Source organism: Orycteropus afer, unplaced genomic scaffold, assembly GCF_000298275.1.
Source record: "Orycteropus afer afer isolate SDZICR_OR568_19922 unplaced genomic scaffold, OryAfe1.0 scaffold00100, whole genome shotgun sequence".
Classification (NCBI taxonomy): domain Eukaryota; kingdom Metazoa; phylum Chordata; class Mammalia; order Tubulidentata; family Orycteropodidae; genus Orycteropus; species Orycteropus afer.
In genome coordinates this window covers 10103934-10117234 of record NW_006921687.1, presented here as the reverse complement: position 1 = coordinate 10117234, position 13301 = coordinate 10103934, and positions in this window count along the sequence as shown.

The window sequence follows — 13301 nt, the reverse complement described above, 5'->3', positions numbered from 1 at the left end:
GTCTACATGTCACCACAGTAGGACAAACCGACAGACAAACTTGTCCTGCTGTTGGAGACCTCTCGTATCACCCCCACCTGGGTCCCTGTGACTGACTGTTCCTGTGTCTGGCTTCCTGGCTTTTAATCCCCTTTCTCCTGCTCTTCTGACCTGCTTCTTTGGGTGTCCCTGAGTTGTCTCTCCTCACCTGTATCCCTGGCGCTGACTGCTCTTCTGTCCGGGTTCAAGGCTTTTATTCCCTTTCTCCTGCTCTTCCGGCCTGCTACTCTGGGCGTCCCTGCATTGTCTCTCCTCACCTGTAAACCTGGGTCTTCCTATTATTGATTTCTAATTCATAGCATTGTGGTCCAAAAAGATGCTTTGTGGTATTTCAGTGTTTTTAAATACTACAAATAAATAAATTTAATAAAATAAATGTATTGATGCTTGTTTTGTAGCCTAACAAGTGGTCTATTCTGAAGAATGATCCATGTGCACTGGAGAAGAATATGTATTATGCTTTTGTTGGGTGGAATGCTCTGTATATGTTTCTGAGTTCAAGTTGGTTGATTATGTTGTTGATTCCTTCTGCATCTTCGTTGAGTATTTTTTCTAGTTGTTCTGTCCTTTCTGAATGTGGTATGTTAAAGTCTCCTACTACTATTGTAGAAGTGTCTGTTTTTTCTTTCAATTCAGTTAATATTTGCTTTATGTATCTTGGAGCTTTTTCATTGGGTGTACAGATATTTATTATGGTAATGTCCTCTTTGTCAGTTGACCCTTTTAACACCACATAGTGTCCTTCTTTGTCCCGTATGCTGATTTTCATCATATGCTGATTTTTACCTTGAAGTGTATTTTATCAGAAATTAATATTACCACCCCTGCTCTTTTTTGGTTGCCATTAGCTTGATATAATTTTTTTCCAGCCCTAGATTTTTAATTTATTTTTACCTTTGTGTCTAAAGTGGGTTTCATGTAGGGAGCCTATCAGTGGGTCTTCTTTTCTTGTCCAATCTGCCACTCTGTTTTTCTGGGTTATTGCATTTAGTCCATTCACATTGAGTGTAATTAGTGATAGATGTGAATTTATTGCTGTTATTTGATTGTGTTTTTTTTGTGTTGTTGGTGATTTCTTTGTTTCAAATATTTTTCTGTGCTGAGTTCATTTTTTTATCAAGTGTTTTTTCTCTCTTCTTCATTATTGTTGGTTTTGTGCTTACTAAACCCTTGTGTATAGATATTTATTGTGTTAATATCCTCTTTGTCAGTTGACCCTTGTAACATCATATAATGTCCCTCTTTGTTCCATATGCTGATTTCACCACATGCTGATTTTTACCTTGAAGTCTATTTTATCAGAATTAATATTGCTACTCCTGCTCTTTCTTGGCTACAATTAGCTTAATATAATTTTTTCCAACCCTTGATTTTTAATTAGTTTTTGCTTTTGGGTCTAAGGTGGGTTTCTTGTAGGCAGCATATCAATGGGTCTTGCCTCCACCAGCCACCCCCACCAGCCAAGAAAGTGTGGGAAAGAGAAGCCAAAGGCAATGACAGAGCAGAGCAGCAGCAGGGATACAGGTAAAGGGAGGGTGGAGAGATTTTGAACAGCTAAGCTAGACAAGTTTTTCTGTCAATTTATTGTATTGTTGTGGCTTGCATGTTACTGTGAGGCTTGAGGTTGTATCACCGGTGTTTCAAATGCTGGCAGGGTTGCACATGGTGCACAGGTTTCAATGCAGTTTACAGACTGAGACAGACTAGGAAGAAGGAAGAGGCTATCCACTTCTCAAAGAGTTGGACAGGGAAAACCATATGAATAGCAGAGAAACACTGTCTGATACATTACTGCACAACTTTGTGAATAGCCTGGAAACATTATCCGATACAGTGCAGGGTGACAAGCCCCTTAGATCAGAAGGCTTTAAAATAGGACTAGGAAAGAGATGCATCATCAGAGTGGGACCAACCTTACTGATATGGATAGAGTGAAGCTTTCAAGACCTCCATTTGCTGACATGGCATGACTCAAATTGAGGAGAAATAGCTGCAAACAACCATTCATATTGTTGTTGTTGTTGTTATGTGCCATCAAGTCACACCCGACTCATAGCGACCCCTCCTTGGATTTCTGAGGCAGTATCACTATGGAAGTAGGTTGCTCCACCTTCTTTCTGGGGAGTGGCTGGTGGGTTTGAACTACCAGCCTTCTGGTTAGTAGTCAAGTGCCTTAGGCACTATGTTACCAGAGCTCCATTAATATTAGGAACATGGAATGCATAAAGGATGAATCTAGGAAAATTGGAAGTTGTCATAAATGAAATGGAACGCATAAAAATTGATAACCCAGGCATTAGTGAGCTGAAATGGACCAAGGGTTTGGGCCATTTTGAATCAGACAATTGTATGATCTACTATCATGGGAATGATAATTTGAAGAAAAATGGTGTGGTATTCATCATCACAAAGGACATTTCGAGATCTGTCCTGAAGTACAATGCTGTCAGTGATAGGATAATATCCATACACCCACAAGGAAGACCAGTTAATATGACTCATATTCAAATTTATACACCAACCACCAAAGCAAAAGATGAGGAAATTTAAGATTTTTATCAACTTTTGCAGTCTAAAATTGACCGAATGTGCAATCAAGATGTGTTAATCATCACTGGTGACTGGAATGCAAAACTTGGAAACAAAGAAGAATCACCAGTAGTTGGAAAATTTGGCTTTGGTGACAGAAATAACTCTGGAGATCACATGGTAGAATTTTGCAAGACCAACGACTTATTCATTGCAAATACCTTTTTCAACAACACAAATGATGGTTATACACATGGACTTCACCAGATGGAGTACACAGGAATCAGATTGACTACATCAGTGGTAAGAAGCAATGGAAAAGCTCAATATCTTCAGCCAAAACCAGGCCAGGAGCTGACTGTGGAACAGACCATCAACTGCTGATATGCAAGTTCAACTTGAAGTTGAAGACAATTGAAACAACTCCTTGAGACCAAAATATGATCTTGAATATATCCCTCCTAAATTTAGAGACCATCTAAAGAATCCAAGGTGGTATCACTACAAATGTAGATTGCCCAACCTTCATTCCTTTCGAGGAGTAGCTGGTGGGTTTGAGCCACCAGCCTTTTGGTTAGCAGTCGAGTGCCTTAGGCACTATGTCACACACACACACACACACACACACACACACACATAACATAGGAGACACAGCTATGGATACTTCCTAGACATAACTAAGCACTTTGCAATATTAGTTTACTGGATTTGAAGGCTTAGGACCATAGTCTCGTGGAACTACTCAGTTAATTGGCATAACATAGTTCATAAAGTTTATGTTCTACATCCTATTAAATACTGTCTAGGGTCTTAAAAGCTTACAAGCAGGCTTCTAAGATACAAATATTGGTCTACTCATCTGAAGCAGAAAAGAAAGATGGAAACCAAAGACTCAAAGAAACAAGTCTACAAGACCAATTGCCTACATGAGCCACAACCTCACCAATCCAGAGAACAGAAGAACTTGATGGTGCCTGACTACCACTACCAACTGTTCTGGCCTGGCCCACAAGAGATGGTACTAGATAGACTGGGAGAAAATTGTAAAACAAAATTCAGAATCTTAAAACAAGACCAGACTGGTAGAGACCTGGAGAACCCTCAGAACTATTGCTCTAAGAAATCTTTAAGCTTTTAACTGAAGCTACTCCCAGAGATCATCTTTCAACTAAATAATGGATTAGCTTATAAAATAAACAATATTACTCATGAGGATTGTGCTCCTTTTATATAATAATAATAATAAAGATAATTCCAATCATCTATGGGAGACCAAATGGTCAATATTTACCCTAAAGCAAAGATGAGAAGGTGAAGGTGGGTGGGGAAGGGGAAGCAAGAATAATGAAAACAGAACAGCCAGAACAGAAATGATAAGAATGAACGGTGATGCAACGTGGAGAATGTAACCAATGTTACTGAATAATATGTGTAGAAATTGTTAAATAGGAACTTTATTTGCTGTGTAAACTATCACCAAAAACTCAATAAAATATTTATTTGTTTATTTAATGCATTTTATTGAAATATAATTTATGTATAGTGAAATACACAAAACTAAAGTGACATGGGTCAATGCTTTTTTTTTTTTTTGCAGTGTTCCCTTCCCTCCTCTCTCACCCCTGGCAACCAACAAAGAAAGTTTCCCTCCATATATAAACCTTTCCTTGACCCTCCACAACAATGAACTAATACTATATTTGTCCTTCTGTGATTGAGTTATTTCACTCAGTGTAATGTCCTTCAAGTTCATCCATATTATGCAGTGGTTTGCAGACTCTACATTATTCTTGAGTGCCGCATAGCATCCCATTATGTGTATGTACCGTAGTTTGGTCATCCACTCTTCCACTATAAATTTTAGAGATAAGTCCCTTGCCAGATATGTAATTTTTGGCAAATATGAATTTGTTGCTGTCATTTTTGTTATGTGCTTTTTTTGTGGTGTCGATTTCTTAGTTCCCTATAATTTTCTATGCTGAGCTCGTTTTATGAATCGTGTTATCACTTCCTTCATTGCTTTTGTTTTAGTATTTGCTGAATATTTATGCTGGTCCTCTTTTTTGATGTGAAGGTTTATCATTTTTCTTTCAGGTTACCCTGTGATTTATAGTTTTCTTCCCAAGTTTAGAGAAGTCCGTTCTATCATGTAGTTGTCTTGACTTCTCTACCATATAGAAGTTCTGTAATGACACAGTTTTTTCCCTCTTTTTGGTTTGTAGTTGTCCTCATTTCTCCATTGATGGCCTCTGGTTCCCTGTTTACAATCTTGTAGGCTTGTTTACTTTGGATATTTCCATAGCTGGGTTGGTTTCTGGGTTATGTCATCATGTGTGCTAATTGTCAGTTGTTTGCTCTTGTTGCTTCTTTGTCCAAAGGACTCCTTTTAGCATCTCTGCTTGGTCTGGTTTTAACAAATTCCCTTAATTTCTGCTTATCTGGAAATGTCCTAATTTCACCATCATATTTGAGGGACAATTTTGCTGGGTATATAATTCTTGGTTGAAGATTTTTATCTTTCAGGGTTTTATATATACCATCCCATTGTCTTCTCACCTGCATGGTTTCTGTCGAGAAATCCAATCTTAGTTTTATTGGTTGCCCCTTGTAGGTAACTTTTCGTTTGTCCTATGCTGCTCTCATGATTCTTTCTTTGTCTCTGGTTTTGGTGAGTTTAATAATGATATGTCTGGGTGATTTTCTTTTGGGGTCTATCCTGTTTGGGGTTCATTCGATGTCTTGAATGGATATATTCTCATGTTTCATCATACCAAGAAAATCTCTTCCAAAATCTTCAACAATTTTCTCTGTAGTTTTGTTTGTCTCTTCCTGTTATTGAATTCTAATTACATGTAAGTTATTCCTTTTGATGGTATCCCACATGAACCTTAGGCTTGCTTCATTTTGTTTTGATCTTTTTTCTTATTTATCTCTTTCCAAAGAAGTGTTCAGGTGTTTGCCTTCAATCTCCTTAATCCTGTCTTCCATTGATTCAGTTCTGCTTCTTTGCCCATGTAATATCTCATCTATTTCTGAAAATTTAGTATTAACCTTCTGGATCTCTGTGTGTAGATTTTGTATCATTTCTAATTTTTCATTTATTTTGTCATTTTTTTCTTGTATTGTCCTTTGAAATTGTTCTAGGGTTTTGTCTGTGTTTTCCTTGATCTATCTCTCAATTCGCTGAAGATACCTAAATATAATTCTTTTGAATTCCTTATCAAGGAGGTCCAATGCTGTCTCTTCCTCAGAGATGTGGTTTGGGTCTGTATCCTTGTCCCTTGTTGCTTTATCTTGCTTCTTTTTGTGGACAGTGATGCTCTGTTGTCTCCAAGGCATTGTGACGTTTTTGTGTTTATATTTAATTGGTGATTATATGTTGGAGTGATTTGCCCACTATTTTCATTTTCTTTGTTTTATTTTTATGTTATCAACACAAGCAGGGTATTGTGCTCTTCTATTTGCTAGCACTTATACACTCACCACCTGTCTCCCTTCCTTTTGTCTGCCTTTCATATGTCCCTGCCAATCTTGGCAAACAGAGGCTATTCTTAGGTCCTTGGAATCCGTATGAGAGTGCTATCACTTGTAAACATTAAAAATGGCTGCACTCTTGGTCACTTTAAATATCCTAAATGGTGGCTGCTTGTAAACATTCAAAATGACTGCTCCCTCAGTCACTTTAAATATCCAAAATGGCTGTCGCTTGTAAACATTCAAAATGGCTGTGCCCTCGGTCACTTTAAATATTCAAAATGGCTACCACTTATAAACATTCAAAACAGTTGCATTCTTGGTCACCTTAAACATTCAAAATGGCTGCCACATGTAAATAATCAAAATGGTTGTGCCTTCTGGACAGCGGAAAGTCAACAGCTCGGGTTGTCTCCCTCCTTGCTGTTTCCCTTCCTAGTCATAGACCACCAGCACAGTTGTCCCTGCACCCCTGGTGACCACGGCTGATCTTTAGGTCAATTCTCAGACCCTAACACTACTTGGAAATATTCAGGCTGTTGGTCCCTTCAGAGTAACTGACAGTCTGCAGTTCTGACCATCTCTGTAGTCACTATTTTCATTCAGGTTTTTCCACTAGTTGGTGCCTAATCCACTTCTGTATAGTTCCTTTCAAAGCTCAGGCTCCAGGATTATCTTCTGTATCCCTATTCGTTGGTTTTTCTTTTCTTTGTTGAAGAGGATCTGTGTCACTTGTCTGCCTATTTCTCCATCTTACTAGAAGTTTCTCAATAAAATATTTAAAAGAATAATCATTAACGATTTTTTTTTTAAAGTTTTAAGAACCCTATTCCTTTTACCTTATGCTGTCTTTTTCATGTTGATATTAGGTGCTGTCAAGTCAGCTCTGACTCATAGTGTCCCTATGTATAACAGAATGAAACACTGCTGGTCCTGTACCAGCCTCATAAACCTTGCTATATGTGAGCCCATTGTTGGAACCAATGTGTCAATCCATCTTGTTGAGGGTCTTCCCCCTTTTTAACTGACCCTCCACTTTACCAAGCATGATATCCTTCTCCAAGGAATGGCCCCTCTGACAACATACCCAAAGTAGGTGAGATGAAGTCTGGCCATTCTCACCTCCAAGAAGCTTTATGGCTGCACTTCTTCCAGGACAGATTTGTTCCTTCTTCTGGCAGTCCCTGGTACTTTCAGTATTCTTTGCTAACACCACAACTCAAAAGCATTAACTCTTTTCTGGTTTTCTTTACTCATTGTCCAGCTTTCATATGCATATGAAGCTATTGAAAGTACCGTTGCTTGGGTTAGGTGTACCTTAATTTCAAAGAGACATCTTTGCTCCTCAGCACTTTAAAAAGGTCTTTTACAACATATTTGCCTAGTGCAGTAAAACATCTAATTTCTTGACTACTGCTTCCATGGTTGATTGTGGAACAAAGTAATATCAAATCTTTGACAACTTCAATCTTTTCTCCATTTATCATGATGCTGCTTATTGGTCCAGTTGTTCTGACATTCATTTTGGTCTTTTCTTCCCTTCCAGTCTTTTCAACATCCTTTTGCTTTCTTCATGTATGATTTTCTTGATGTCATCCCACAGTCGTCTGGTTTTCAGTCATTGGTGTTCAATGAATTAAATCTATTCCTCAGGTGCTCTCTAAATTCAGGTGAGATATAATCAAGGTCATGTTTTGGTTCTTGTGGACTTGTTTGATTGTCTTCAGATTCAGCTTGAACTTGCTTATGAGCAATTGTTGTCAACTCTGGCCTTGTTTTGGCTGAAGGTATTAAGCTTCTCTGTTGTCTTTTTCCACAGATGTTGTCAATCTGATTCCTGTGCATTCCATCTGGTGAGGTCTATGTGTACAGCCTCCATTTATGTTGTTGAAAAAAGGTATTTGCAATGAGGAAGTCACTGGTCTTGCAAAATTCTATCATGCAATCTTTAGCGTTATTTCTATCACCAGGACAATATTTTCCAGCTACCGGTGATTCTTCTTTGTTTCCAACTTTCACATTCCAATCACCAGTAATAATCAATACATCTTGATTGCATGTTTGATCAATTTCAGATTGTAGAAGTTGGTAAAAAATCTTCAGTTTCCTCATCTTTGGCTTTGGTGGTTGATGTGTAAATCTGAATAATAATAATATTAATTGGCCTTTCTTGTAGGCATATGGATATTATCCTATCACTGACAGCATTATACTTCAGGATAGATCTTGAAACATTTTTTGTGATGATGAGTGCCATGCCATTCCTGTTCAATTTGTCATTCTTGGCATAGCAGATCAAATGGTTGTCTGATTCAAAATGGCCCAAACCAGTCAATTTCAGCTCACTAATGTCTAGGATATCAATCTTTATGCATTCCATTTCATTTTTGACAACTTCCAATTCTCCTAGATTCATACTTTGTACATTCCATGTTCCAATTACTAATGAATGTTTGCAGCTGTTTCTTCCCATTTTGAGTCATGCCACATCACCAAATGGAGGTCTTCAAAGCTTTACTCCATCCATGTCATTACGGTTGACTCTACTTTGAGAAGGGAGTTCTTTCCAAGTCATATTTTGAGTGCCTTCTGACCTAAGGGGTTTGTCTTCCTGCACTATATTGGACATTGATTCTGGGCTTTTTATAAAGTTGCCCGGTAATGTATCAGACAGTCTTTCTCTGCTATTCATAAGGTTTTCCCTGGCCATTTCTTTGAGAAGTGGATGACCTCTTCCTTCTTCTGAGTCTGTCTTAGTCTGGAAGCTCCACTGAAACCTGTCTACCATGAATGACGCTGCTGATATTTAAATACTGGTGTCATGCCTTCCAGCCTGACAGCAACATGCCGGCCACCACACTATGACAAACTGACAGAAATTATTTCCTTAATTTTGTTTATCCATTCTTTGTAGAGAAGAAGTATCTCCAAGCTGAGGATTTGCTTTCATAGTGAATGGATGTTTTAAACTACTTCTTGGCTCCTAGGGGCAGCTCTGGTGGCATAGTGCCTAAGGCATTTGATTGCTAACCAGAAAGCTAGAAGTTCAAACCCACCAGCCACTCCTTGGAAGGAAGGTTGGGCAATATACTTCCGTAGTGATACTGCCTCAGAAACCCAAGGAGGGGTTGCTATGAGTCAGAATTGACTCAATGACAGTGAGTTTGTTTTTTTTGGTTTATGTTCCTATGAACAGTAAGGAGCACTGATGGTGTAGTGGTTAAGGCATTTGGCTGCTAATCAAAAGGTTGGTGGTTTGAACTGACCAGCTGCTCCATGGAAGAAAGATGAGGCAGTCTACTTTCATAATGATTTATAGCCTCAGAAACCCAATGGGGGTCACTATGAGTTGGAATCCACTCAATGGCAATGAGTTTGTTTTGGTTTTATGAATATTAGAAGCTTCCTTCAACCCTACCCTGGCCTATCTCCAGAGTTGACATTAAAGGCAGTTTTGATCACCTTCTCATTTGGTCTTAGATGGAAGCTGGTCTTCTCATGCTCAGATTGTCTGATACTCTAACTAAGTTAAAGATTCAAATACAGTTTATAAAGCTCCTTTGGAGAGCAGAATAACATAAAATGCTTCATACCCTAGCACCTGCTATGCCCCGTCTGCTTTCTCCTTGTAGTCCTTCTTACACTATTTTTTTCCAAGATGACTAAATTTTCCTAGGTCACCAACTTCCTTATGTACTTCCCTCAACTTATTTGTAGGATACCCAAAAAGTGTTAGTTTCTAAATGGAGATTACAAGAGAAAGTCCTGATGCATGCATGAACGAGATGGGAAAGCAGAGAATGGAAATGACTATCTCGAACAGCAGATAAACAATTCCTAAGAGTTTCATGAATGGGTTCCCTCAGGGTTGAGGAAGTTTTTCTTACTTTCTTTAGGGCTTTCTATCCAGTTCTGATTCAGAGGGTGGAGCATATGTTATGTTATCCAAGAACATGCATTTCATTCCATTCTCATGGGTGATTCATTCAGTGGAAATTCCCCCTGTAATTGGCCTATGGTCTTTTATTATTTTTTTTATTTACACTACTGTCACCATTTTGGTATTTTTGTTTAAATTAATGGGTATTTTAATGTAATGGAAAATTTAGAAAAGTTGTATTAGACATAATGTCTCCTATAATGTTAACTTACAAATATTTGCTTTTTTGTTTGTTTGTTTTAATAAAAGTCTGTGACAGGATTGGGATTGTGTCTTTTAGACACATTTTGTATTGCATCCAGGTTTATGTCTATCAGGTCCCCCCACATGTCCTTTTATTCTAACAAATATATGAAGGAAATTCCATATACTGAATCTTGAGCACCTCATACATACCAGATAAGATGCTAAACATTTTCACATATGTTTGTACATTTAATTCTGACAAAAACCCCGGAAGTAGGTATTTCTTCATTTTACATGAGTAAATCAAGTGCTAGAAAATGCAAAAACTTTCCCTAGATGCATATTTGGAAAATGGAATTTTAACTGACGTCTTTGAATCTAATTGTCATAGAAATTTCAATATTAAAATTTCAATATCTTTGTTGTCCTAGCTCTGTGGATAATTTTGAGCTATTTCATAGCTCCTGCATTGAGCATGTGTGGGTGTCATCTTGTTCTCTGTGGATGAGGATTTATGAGTATCCTGGGTCTTTGAATAGGGATTGTACAAATGGAATGGGTTGGGCAGTGCTGCTGAACTGGCTCAGACAAGCATCACTCAGATGAGCTCCATGTAACCTGGATGTTCTCCAATAGCATCTCCTTCCTTGGGAAACAGTAATGCTGTCAGGCAAGTTATCTTTATTAGCAGTGGCATCACTAGGAGTATAAGGGGTGTGTAGACCACACTGGATGACACTGTCAGAGGAGGTGACACCAAAATGACTGTCTATAAAATTTTTGTGCTGTGTTTCAGCAGAAATGTATTATTTTTTATAAAAATATTCCTGTAGTTAGTTATAACAATGAAAGCAATTTTTTTTTGTAAACCCAGCTTACATGTATCAATATACCTACAAGATTAAGAATCTATACTAATTTACTTTTTGAACCTTCTAATGTGCTCTTGTTAGTGTTGTCATTATTACCCAATGACACTTCAAATCAGGGATTTTCTACACATGCTATTAACATGTGCTGTAAGATGTCTCCTCGAGGACTAAGGTGTGCCGGACACAAGCCATAGTATTTTCAATTGCCTCATATGCATGTGAGAGCTGGACAATGAATAAGGAAGACCCAAGAAGAATCAATGCTTTTGAGATATGGTGCTGGTGAAGAATGCTGAAAACACCATGGACTGCTAAAAGAATTGACAAATCTGTCCTGGAGGAAGGGCAGACAGAATGCTTCTTGGAAGCAAGAATGGCCAGGCTTTGTCTCACCTACTTTGGTCATGTTATCAGAAGGGACCATTCCCTGGAGAAGGATGTCATGCTTGGTAAGGTGGAGGGTCGATGAGGGAGGGGAAGGCCCTCAAGGAGATGAATTGATACAGTGGCTGTGGCGATGGGCTCAAGTATAGCAGGGATCTCGAAGCTGGTGCAGGACTGGGCGTTGTTTCATTCTGTTGTGCATAGCGTCGCTGTGAGTCAGAGACGATTCGATGGCACCTAACAACAACAACAACATTATTTTTGTTGCTGCCAATGTTATTATCGTCACTGATTTAAACAAAATTTTTAGTGTTTTAGCTAAAACATTTTGGAAAGTAGTATTTGTGAACCTATATCAGTATCTTTTTTTGAGAATGAAGTAGCAATTAAAGGGAAAGAGGAAAAAGATCTAAAATGGCTTCTGTTCAGTTACTAATAATGCTTGACTAATAATATAATTCAATGTAGAGAGAATTTACAAAACAATTTTGTTGTTAGTGTTCATATAATGTAAATAATTACATTTAAGCAATTTACAACTATATCACATGTTGTTCATGATTAAAACTGATAATAAACTTTACTAAGGATTCTGTATGGGCTGGTGTGGGAAGAGGACCATGATGGGGGCAAAGGGAGTGATATCATGAGTTACCACACTGGATAAAACTAACCCTAGTGATGCCACTCTTTATTAGTGCTGATATATTGGAGCTTAGTTTGGCTTAGTAGGCTGGAGGTTTCCTTTTGACCCTCTCGTGTGTAGAAGTGCTCTGTCTTCTGCCTTTGTAGAACTTCCAGTGCCTGCTCCCACATAGCCTTCTCCAACTCCCATGCATGATTGCTTTATCTCTGAGGCTCCATTCAGATGTTCTTCTAAATCCTCTCATTCTTCTTCAGCAACTGCTTCTTTAAGGTTCAGTCACACTTTTCTTCTATTAGGATTTTCTGGATCTCAGTCATTTTCCTGATTTTGTAAGAACTAACCCCCATCCTAAGAGCTCTGGTAGTGTAGTGCCTAAGGCACTTGACTGCAGAAAGCTGGCGGTTCAAACCCACTAGCCACTCCTCAGAAGGAAGGTTGGGGAATCTACTTCCGTAGTGATACTGCCTCAGAAACCCAAGGAGGGGTCACTATGAGTCGGATCTGACTCGATGGCACATAACAACAATGCCAACAACCCCTATCCTCTCTTTTTACTTTTTTTAGAGTAGTTAAATCAGACTTTATCTTAGCTATATGTTCCCTGCCCTTTTTAGAGAAAGAGAAAACAAACAACGTTTCTGCCATTGACAAAGTGTGCATATCTAAAGCTTTCTGGAATTTCTCTACCTAGTGCTCAAGGTATTTCAAGCTTCAGTATTTCTGTGTCATCATAATTCTCAAGATGAAGCCTTTCTAGGTATTAGATTTTGGCCCTTGTTTAAAGAGAACTTCTGTCACCTTTCCCTTTACAGTTGTCCCAATGAGGCTATATTCACAGTATGCTAGAAGCCCTTATTTTTTTCGCTATTTCTTCTGTAATAAGATCTGGTTCTCTTATGGTAAAGCTTCAGTTTAGGTCTTCAAGATTCATAAGTATAATTAATATATGGCAGATAGTATGGCTTGAAAAAGAATGTGAAGGCAGAAAAGACACCCAGTTTCTGGATTGGTCCTGCCTTGGTCCTAAGTGAGGGTTAATACTTACACTTCCAAGGCCAATATCTCCTACTGGCCTGCAGACCTTTTGAGAAACAGAGCAGAAGGACTAGGACACTTAAACCCATTAATGTATGGATTGGCAAACTTTTCTGTAAAGGGCAAGATTAAAATTACTTTATGATTATATTTTTATTGTAAATATTCTCTATTATAATCATTCAACTCTGCCACT